This window comes from Solea solea, chromosome 10 (genome assembly GCF_958295425.1).
Source record: "Solea solea chromosome 10, fSolSol10.1, whole genome shotgun sequence".
NCBI classification, from domain to species: domain Eukaryota; kingdom Metazoa; phylum Chordata; class Actinopteri; order Pleuronectiformes; family Soleidae; genus Solea; species Solea solea.
The window spans coordinates 26,233,889-26,245,127 of NC_081143.1; the positions used below are offsets into that span (position 1 = coordinate 26,233,889).

The 11,239-nt window shown below is 42.1% G+C and overlaps 1 protein-coding gene across 1 annotated transcript in view; it reads right to left on the bottom strand.

Moving 5' to 3' along the window:
* LOC131467583 (protein phosphatase 1 regulatory subunit 29-like) overlaps positions 1–10,974 on the bottom strand; it is a 228,848-nt gene extending 217,874 nt beyond the window's left edge. The window contains exon 1 of the mRNA XM_058641573.1: positions 10,861–10,974. The gene's annotated coding sequence lies outside the window, so the exon portion shown is untranslated. The remainder of the gene's footprint in view (positions 1–10,860) is intronic.
* Between the last annotated feature and the right edge of the window lie 265 nt (positions 10,975–11,239).

The following is an 11,239-nucleotide window of genomic DNA, read 5'->3' on the forward strand; positions in this document are numbered from 1 at the left end:
TAAATTTGTATATCATTGTGTTTTCTATGTGCTCTCAAGTCTCCTTTGTCAGCTTGTTTCATCCCGTACCAGGAAAAACCTTGTGCCTCTTGTTTGTTGACCCGTTTTTTCTGTTTTAGTACTCACTGTTCCTGGTTTGTTCTCCCTTAATTTGGACTTTTTGTTTGCGCGTGTCACCTGCCAGCCAGATAGTCTGCAATTTGAGTCCAATAAAATCATCAAAATTTCTACAAGAGCATGTGGAAGAAGGGCATTTTTCCCACTCTGTGATTTTACCCAGGTGTCCCTGTGGTTAGTCTAACTACCATCCCATTCACCTTTGAATAGAAATGCCACACACATCAAAATGTCACTTAATTATTATTCTCACCCATGCCACTTGTAAGAAATTGCAAAACATGTGCAAGTAGATGGATAAAATCACAAAAAACACCTGCATCTGCATTGGCGATTTGCTGCATAGCAAAAACGCATATTTTAAAAGAAGTCTCAGATTAACCACCACCACTGCAGCTGACCCTATTGGGGTGTTGGCCCCTCCGGCGTAGCCACAACCAGTAGCTTGGCTTCTCCACTTTTTCTGCCAACTCTTTGATGGCCCTTCATAGGTATCTCTTGTTTATAGTTGCAGCCCGAAGAGCTGGAATGCTGACTTGGCAAAGAAACCCCTGTATCTGACGTGTACTGCCTGGATCGTTGCATACCCGCCTGACACTCTGGACTCATCTGCCAGCTCAAAGTACTTTAAGGCATTGAGGCTTGTGTGCTGAAGATAATTCCTTCTTCCCAAGGAACAGTGAGCTCCATGATGAGGCTGTCGTCAGAGATAGTAGAATTGGTGTTCGATGTAAGCAGCTACTGTTCCCAGAGGTCGTGACAAAAATGTTAAGACGTTAACAGCCACTGTAAACCATGGCAGTGGTCTTTGATGTTAGCAGGTTTAGTCAAACACGTTAGCGGCAATTGTAGCCAGACGCAGTAGCATCGGAGTTTGACATAAGCAACTACTATAACCAGATGGGGTGACATTGGTGTTAAATGTTAGCAGCTACTGTAGCCAGACATCGTGAGATCAGTATTTAATGTTAGCAGTAGCCAGACATTGTGGCATTGAACATTTGCAGCTAGCCAGACATTGTGGCATCAATGTTTGACGTTAGCAGCTATCGTACCTGACATACACAGCTGAGTCAGTCCACAGTTGAGTAAAAGATGCAGTTTCACTGTTTTACAATAGTATTTCTATGTATGTAACTGTCTATCAACCGGATATGAGTTTTTGCCTGAGCAGAATCCTCCTGTCACCATTTTTCCTTCACAACGCGCCATCATCATCTCAGTTGCTACAATGAACAAATACAGAACGGTTAGCAGCCCAACATCGGTGTTTATTGACATGAGCAGCCACTATAGCCACTTGCTTTGGGTCTGGTGACTGACATTAGCAGCTACTGTAGCCAGATGCTGAAGCATCTGTGTTGGACGCTAGCAGAGCTCTCATAGCTAGACGCCGTGGCTTTTGTGTTTCATGTTAGCAGCTACTGTAGCCAGATGCTGAAGCATCTGTGTTGGACGCTAGCAGAGCTACCATAGTTAGACGCCGTGGCTTTTGTGTTTCATGTTAGCAGCTACTGTAGCCAGATGCTGAGGCATCTGTGTTGGACGCTAGCAGAGCTACCATAGCTAGACGCCGTGGCTTTTGTGTTTCATGTTAGCAGCTACTGCAGCCAGACATTGAGGGATCAGCATTTAATGTTAAAAGTAGCCAGACATTGTGGTATTGAACATTTGCATTGACATTAGCAGTCACTATAGCCACTTGCTTTGGGTCTGGTGTCTGACATGCGCAGCTACTGTAGCCAGATGCCGTAGCATCTGTGTTTGATGCTAGCGGAGCTACCACAGCTAAACACCGTGGCTTCCGTATTTAATGATTACCATTACCTGCTGCCACAGTGTCTGAAGTTCTGTAGCCAAGACCATTGCATTGATGTTTGGCTGTCACAGCCGCTAAAATGCAAAAGTAGTACTGTGTTGTCACTTTTGAGTGCTGGGTTAAATTTAGCTTGAGATAAAAATAATATTACACACAGTTACATTGACCAGTACTTCTCCACACTTACAACTTCTTTTATTGGCTCTCCCTCATCTAATAGGATGACATGTTTAGATCATGATTTCTCATGTCCTTGAACGATGTCCAACCTCAGAAGGGATTTATAATTCATCCTCATAGTACCTGCAGAATGTCGCATCTGCATGACTGAAAAGAGAAAAGAGGGATCTAAGAGACACATGACAAAGGACCGGAGCTGGCACAGCTCTTACTGTGCACAAAATCACATTTTAAATTGCTTGTGATGCTCTGTTAGAGCACTGCATCTGCTGTTTTGTGACAGCAAGAGCCACTCTACGCTACATCACCACTCCAGAGTCTGGCACATTTGATAAACACCGGCCTCGGTCTGTGCTGCACACTAATGCACCACTTCAACTCGAATCTTTTAAGATCTCAGGTGTGGAAAGGCACACTTCCAAGCTCTGGCGCTGCAGGTGCCATGGAAGTTGTCCTCTACATATTTTAACATCCAAGCGGTTGCCCCCGCTGAGTTCAACCGAATACAGATACGAAGCTGGAAGAATGTGAAGATAAAAGGAGACACGTGTGCTCTGCTTTGTTTGGTAGACAGTGATTCATGCGGCTTTTTCTGGCATGGAACTTTAGAGACATTTTCTCTAAAGAAAAAAAATTCTCCGCTTTGTGTTTCGCATCCTTTGTTAAAGCCCCACTTTCCTCTGCTTACTGCTTTGTTAAAAACACTGATGTGCTTTGGCTGCAGCTTTCAAAAAGTACAGATGTGCTGATATCAACTCCGATTCTAATATCGGAACTGAACTTTGTGTATCTCAAATAGAAACTTTGCAATAACTGTTTGGTTTCAAGCAAAAGTAGTGTTTTATAACCTACAATACAACATGTTTAAATAATCCTAACTGAAAATACAACACACAATCAATGTTAATTATTACTGGAAATAACTTTTTTTTCTTAAAAAACTGTACATAGATCAGTGGCTAATGTTAAGGGAAAGGTGAGATCCCAATAATAAGGTTGTGTTGTTGGTAGTTAGGTGAAGAATTCTACACGATAAGCCACTTCTCCTGGTTTAAGCACAAAAAAGCATCCGATTACAGCTCAGAAAAGATCACTTTTTTCTTCATATTCTTCTTCATGTTGACACGATAGAAAAACAATGTGTTGCATGGTTAAAAATCCCTGAAATGTCCTCATAACAATGTCAATGTATGGTACAGTAATTAACAATGTCCGACCAGGCTGAATGACCCAACATCAGCAGCAAAACAGAACATCCCAAAATTTGGAGAACTCTAAGAAAATGAAGTTTTTCAGCTGGAAATTCAGTTGTGCTGCTTTTTTGTTGAGAAAGACAAACACCTTTTGTTTCCAAACTATAACAACATTAAAGAAAGTGCTATGACAGAAAAAGCAGGGTAATCCAGTGAGAGCGGTTCCTAAAAGACTTAAATCCAGAACAAAGCAGCACTCTCTTTCAGCCTAATTCCTCTGCGCTAAATGCAGGTCCTTTTATTTTATTTATTTTATTTTATTTTAACTCCACTGTGATTTGCATATTTCTGTTTTTCATTAACTTCAACTTTTGTCTCCTTTTTTTCCCCCTCCTCTTTTTAGTAAGAACCCCCGGGCGACAACGGAAGACGATTAGGAAGTTACAAGAAACAATATATCGTGTGGGGGGGAAAAAGAAACAAACAAAGAAAAGATGCATGTGTGTGTGTGTGTGTGTGTGTGTTCTAAAGCCTTATGCACATCATCAGCTCCCAGTGGATTCAGCAGCACTGCTGTAAACAAGTGTTACACAGAAAGGAGACTCCTTCATTTTCTGCAGGCGATACAGTAAAACACAACAGAGGAGGGAACAGAAAAGACTCTTTGACCATCTCCGTCCAAAACTGTACGCAATACATTTTCTGTGAAAACACACCCAATGTACCCCTTAGTTTTGAAAAAGCTCCAAACCTTCTGCAGTCCATCTACCTTTACATATCAGGGAAGCCAGCTCAATAGATATTTTTTTAAAGAAGACTTAAAACTTGCATTTTTACTCTAGCCTCCATCTAGCTTTTTTTTTTTTTAGTTTATTTTAAAGTTAAAACTTTAACCTCTTGACTCTGTAGCCTTTTTCTTTTTCATTCCACCACCATGTGTTGTGTTTTACTGTTTCATTTGCATCTTTTGTTTTATTTCAAAGTTAAAACAGGGCTTTAACCTCTTGACTCTATAGCCTTTTTCTATTTATTTATTTTTCTATTCCTTTTATTGTGAAGCACTCTGAGCTGCAATCCTTGTATGTGCTATACAAATACATTTGATTATTATTATTATTGTTGTTATCTAAGATCTTTAACTCATTAAGGCTCTTGAGAAAACAGGTAAAGACTGTAATTGGATACTATATGCTCAATGAACATAACATATCATTAAAAAACAAAAATATGAAATCAGTCATCAAGGAACAAACACAGGGGAAGAAAGAGGGTAATTTGTCATTAGCTAGTCATTGTTCAGACAACGCCAGAACATGAAAACAACATAAACATCTATATGTAATGTAACAGCTGGACAATGAACGGAATAAAATAACACAGTTTCAATAATAACAGCATAACATTAGCGTCACTGGAACTAGAAGCTTCCAAGGTTTACAAGCTTTTTCAATCGTAAACAAAACAGCAATGTCCGTGGTTTTGAACCAACACCTAAACATAGTCGGATGTTTTATTTGTGACTCTTTTTATTTAGAGGACACAATGGATGCTGTGGCGAATCTTAAAGGGTGAAGCTAAAAGAAGAAGATTTACAGTAATTACTATTTTTTTAGGGATTTTTTTTTTTTTTCTATGGACGTTCAAACAGAGGCTTCACAAAAAATACACCTGAGTGGCTAATACATTTGGCTAATAAGTGTCTGTAACAACCACTGCCAATCATTTCATTCAGACCATATGAAATGACTCCTGCACCCACCTGCATAACAAGCCAGAGAGGTGAACACAATCCTTACCCGACAACTTTCACCTGGGTTAAAAAGGTTCGGAAAAATGACCTCAGGTAAAACTAATCCTGTGTTTTCTGCGGATTTTATCTATACATTAGCCCTCCCAATTATGGTAGTTGTACTGAGATTTCTTATCCCATGTTATATATGTATATGCATAAATGCGGTAAACATTAAATGTGGCGTGCAAAATGAAAAGCGTTCAAAACTATCCAACACTCCTGAGGGCTAAGTGTGAGTGAGCCATGGATGTTTTCCATATCCATTTAACCTTTAATGTTTCCCATATGATACGATACAGACAAAAACTGTTATTGCTGAGATATAATATAATGCTGGGGGGGGCGGGGACCTAAGGCAGTTTCTGAACTGTATCATTCCTGCAATGCTGAAACTCTTTCCTGAAGGCCATCACCCTTCTTCCCTGCCCTATCTTCCCTCTCCTTCTTTTTGCAGCCATCAAAACAAGTATGTGTGTGTGTGTGTGTGTGTGCTATTCTCCCCGACTACATTTATCGCGCCAAGCCACAGTCAGTGGCAGAAAATACACATCTGGTTGGAGATTAGATTTGGTCCTCCCTGTGGCTGCTGTTATTGATGGAGACAAACAGCAGAGTTAGCACTGAAGAGCATCCATCTGCCTCCGCCCACCTCAGCAACCCCCATCTTTTCTCTTCATCCCTCTTATAACTTATGTCTTGGGCAACAAAACACGAGGGAGGCATATAAACCATAAACCTAAACACTTCCACGTTTGCAAACCGAGACACGCGGAGCAAAAACCGTCACTTCGCAGCATTTACCCAAATCCGTAACCTTCCATTCAAGACTGAAGCAAACAGACAATAAAGTAATTAAAATATTCTGTCTTTAATAAATGGGAGAATTTTTACAGCATACAATTTTTACCTCTGAGGCCCACACAGTGGGAAGCACAGCCCTGAACCAGATGAAGCCAATCAGGAAGTAAGAAAATACTCCACTGTTTGCAAAACAAAAACAAACCTTTGTTTCAGTCTCAATCACTGGTTTCAGGTCCTATTTAGAGGAAAGTGATTAAGGTGATTGACACCTGGTATCATCCAATAGGAGCCTGGTTGAAGGTGACTGAGGTCTGTGAATTTGAATTTAGTGGGATAATGCTCCCTTTCCTGCCATCTTTACTATTCCAGGAGGAACAAAATGCAGGTGCAAGTGAATGATTGACATATGTACCTCTAAACAAAAGGTGCAGTTGCAGGTCTAAGTGGACTTCCAGTGGACAAGCGCTCACTCAGGCCCACACCCATTCTAATTTAAAACACTAAGTTGGTGCTGACCAAAATACTCAATGTGGAGGATTTAACAATAGTCATTAAACCTCTGTAGGTTGTTATGTAATAAATGGCTTCAAAGAAAAGTGTGGGGGAGGGGGCTTGTTGTAGATCTCATGAGATGAAAGCTGTCTCTCAGAATGGAACCTCTGGATGCTGTTTGACTCCTGGACCCACAAGCACAAACTGATTACACCTTCAGAAGACATGAAAACTTTTCTTTTCTCACAGCAATCACAGCACACCACATCATGCCACAGCACAGCACAGCAGGCTGAATACTCACTCCCACAAACATCACGAGGTGCAACTTTTCTCATTGCACCCCGCACTCTCCTGCTGCCTCCATTATTAGCTTGTGCACGTGTGTGTGTGTGTGTGTGTGTGTGTGTTCACTTTAAATCCCTGGAGATCGAGCGACACGTCCCAAAACGTGACAGACTGAATATATTGGATGCCTCCAGTGTGCTTTTTATGAATTTGCAAACAACCAGAGAGGACGTTATTCCAGACCTGCAGTATCCTGACATCTTCAACTTCCTGTCCTGATTAACTTCCCTTCATCTTCATCAGAGTTACTGAACGTTTACAAGAGACTGGAGGGAAACAAATAAACAACAATCTGGCTTTGTGACAAAGATTCAACTCTGGAGTCTAACCGGCTAAACATAGAAGACGTGTTATTGTCACCGGAAGGCTAAGGGTCGCTTTAGCGTTAGCAACGAGCGGCGCTAATGTTGCTATGAAGAATTGTACATCAGCGTTGTCTCTCTGGATCTGTGGTGGGCGCGTGATATCGCTAACATGCTAGCCTGTCTCTGACTGTTTTGGCGTCCCCGAGGGAACACTAGCCATCTACAATATTGATGTGAATAGCGTGTAGTATTATTTTGGTTGTGTGACGTCAGCTCCCGGATCCCAGCTTTTTGGAAGATGATGAGGAAAAATCAATATTAATGCGTCGTTTGACTTTTCTCCTAATTAGCAATAGTAGCTCGCTGGAGGCTACTCCTCTTTGCATTATGCTCATGATCACACAGGCCATTGAGGTTTCTGTAATCTCTGTAGAAATGGCAGCTTGCACTGAAAGAATGATATCACCGCTGAGGAATGCCTGACCATTACGAGGACAAACATTGACACGCTGAGAGACGACTCCGCGCTCCGCGCTCTTTACTTTGGGAAATTTGCTTCCATTAATCTACAGAATAGCTCCCCATCATCACCGTTATATTCTCCTCCAAATCCTCTTGTTTCTGTAAAACTAAATCATCTTCATGTGGTTTGGAAAGTGCCTAAATGGATTTTTACAGCTGCAGCGCTGTATATTTTATTCAACAGTAAAAAATATTTGAGACTATGTTGGTCAAGCAAACAAATGTAATGACACCATGGTGGGAAACCACTTAAGTAGACCCAGGAACAGTCCTCAAGGACCTTAAACATCATTAACCCTTCTCTGTGCCGCAGGTGCAATAATACACAACTCCTTATATGGACATCCTGGGGGGGGGGGGTGTTTATAGATCACATATTCAGGCTTTTTGTCTTCTTATGTGTTGTTGAGTTGTCAAAGTTATGATTCATTTCATATTGCGTTTTTAGTAGCGAAAAATTGTGCAGAAGTCACAAAATTGATGTGTTTTTCTTTCCTTTACAAAGTTACATTTTGGTAACTTTTTGCTCAGGTATGTTTATATAGTTGGTGAAATGTAATTTCTTTTTCATCAGATTGCGTATAGGTTGTGTTGAAACAAAGAATATAAGACACTCTATATTGCACATTCTTAGAGCCTCTGTAGCCTCTGATTGAGTAGAAAAATACCATGTTACAGAATATGAAAGTGAAAAATGTAATAATGATAATGAAGGTTGTGGGTTTACTTGTGTTTTAAACGCATAAATGCTGTAAACAGTAATAATTCAAGTGTTTAAAACGAATACACTGTTTTTGTATGGATGGTCTAACTTCTTATCAAGTAAAATGTATTAATATAATGTTAATGAAATTAATATAAATCACTTCCTACTGCCTATTCCACAAATCGCATCCACGTTTAAAGAACTGACTAGTTTCATTAATAAATACATTTTGCATGAATCAGCTAACTTAATTATGGTGGCGTTTTCCTCACAATAATATCAGAATCAGGATACTTCTTATTCTGATAATGATGTAGATAATAATTGTGAGATAATAAATGCAGCCTATCTTTAAACAGCTCGTGATCATCTAAATGTCCATACAACCCAATGATAGATTGATATTGTATCCAGTCAACATCAACTAAAGGGATTGGAACTGATTGTATGAGGTATGGTCAGCACACACTGTCATGTTTTGTTGTTGATGGTGTTTCAGCACTAAAGTCCATTAGGAAAATGAGCAATTTGACATCATGGCACACAGGAGTTTTTGATCCACTACTGCCTCCATCAGTAAGTTCAAATGTGTTACTTTGGTGTAAAAATTGACACAGATTATATCAAATGAGGCAACAGTAAACCAACAGCTCCTGTGATGTGAAATGCTGATTTTCTCTATAGGAGAACTTGGGGATACTGACCCTAATAAAAAAAAAAGGGCTGTCTGACAGCAAGATTTAAGTGGAAAACATGTTTATTTTAATCATAGACTTGAGTGAATGAGTTTTATCCTGGTTAAATAAAGGTTTAATTAAGTTGGCATAGATTTTTTTCTTTTGTTATTTGGCTAAAAGCTGTTTTTGTGCGTGCCTGCTGGCAGCCATGTTTTCATTGAGAGTGAGCCTCCACGTTTCAGGAACACTCACACAGCAGCTCAGTCAGTGTTGACAGTGTGTCACACTCAGGAGCTTACATCATACAAAAAACAACTTGAACTATCACTTGAATGTACCTGCAATCAAGGTGGTTTAGATCTGAGTCTGGATGATGATGATGATGATGATGATGATTCTCACTGCTCCTAGTCTGAGCTGGAAGTGAAAGTTGACGCACTGTCCAGCTGCTCTGCCCTGCATGCTCTCCACTCTCCCGCCACTGCAAATGAGTCACGCGCGCACCTTCACAAATGAGATGCATAAACGATTTCCTCCTGCTCGCGGAGTGACAGGGAGGCAGGGATGAAAACCTCGCCGGAATCAAAAGCCCAGCACCGCTGAATGTGTCCACTGGCTCGCCTGTCACAGTGCATCAGTCATGACTGCACAGCGGCGAACATCCGTCATGAATAAACGGATGTTTGGACTGTGGTAACTACAGGCAGGACGGAGGGAGGTAGGTATCGGGGTCTCATGTCCGGGTGAGGGTGTGTTTTCCCGGTGGTCATGTATGGGTCGACAACCGGACCGCCGGTCCTCTATAATCCTGGTGGCAGCGAGTGAGAGCGGGGACCCGGGCTTTGTGCGTCAGTGCGCAATGGAAAGGCGATAAATCAAAGGGGTGCCAGGAAGCGCTGGTGTAGGGCGCCATCTCTCTCTCTCATCTCCCCCTCCTCACCTCATCTCCCCCCTAAACTCATCTTCCCCCATCTTCTTTTCCACCTCTATCTCTCTATCCCATCCCTCTCCCTCTATCTTTCCTATTCTCCTCTTGTCTCCAAACACGCACACTCCAGCTGCTGCTGCTGCTGCTGCTGCTGCTTTTGCTCAGTGAGGTTTGTGTTGCTGGATATGGGACCAATCACACACGTTAGGGCACTACACTGACTGCTATTCATATCCAAAAATAACCATTAGGACCAGGTTTTGGTCTCCATGTAGACTACTGGTCCTGACAAGGTAAGTGTTTATGCCAGAAAAGGTCCTATAGAGGCACCATATTCACACACACACACACACACACACACACACACACACACACACCTTAATGCGTACTAATTCAGAATGTATTGAAGTCACCTATTTGATTGATAACTTGAGCGCAGGGCGACCACATGTGCGCGCGTAAAATACGCACGCATCTCTGCTGCGCACAATCTCTGCCCTACCTCGTTCAGCAAACAGTCACAGAGATCCTGTGCTGATGGCAATGGCCAACACACACACACACACACACACAGCGACTGCCTTCTCCACGTTCAGCATCGAGCGACTCTTATCACCACCTTCCTGCCCTGAGCACACACAGCCCGGGATCTCCTGAGCCTGGAGAGCGCGTCCGCCTCCAATAACAGTCATCATCATCCCCAAAGCCACTATGATCAACAGCTGTCCTCCTCCTCCTGAACAATATGATAAGAAATAAAACGTGACACACACACATTGACGGAAACGTGACAAGAGAAGCAGGTTCTCTATTCCTGAGTGAACATGTATGGCACATAATTCCAGCCTCGCATACTCAACGTGGTAGCGTGCGGGTGTCTCCAGTGCGCACAGCATCCCAGTGACCCCACAAGTGCGGAACACACCATCACCTCAACACACACACACACACACAGCACAGCGAGGTATGACTCGTCCTACCGTGATCGGGGTCTCAGGTTTTGGGGAGGAAAGAGGCGATGTGCGACTTTACGGTCCGTTCTGCAGCAGAGAAAGTGAGAGTAATATCCCTGGACAGCTGCGGAGGTCCGTGCGTTCCAGCAGAGAGAGAGAGAGAGAGAGAGAGAGAGAGGGGCGTTAAAGGAGGGGGAAAGAGAGAGAGTGGATAAGCAAGAGGAGGGACGAGATGCAAATACAAGGAGAGAGGGAGAGAGAGAGAAGGATGGAGTGCAGTCGGACAGATGATGGGTGATGTTGAATCGCAGAAACATCCACGAGTGACATAAACCTGCAGGAGACACTTAAAGCAGTGTTTTTTATATTCAAAGTCAGAAATGTCGACATTTGAAAATGTCAAAGC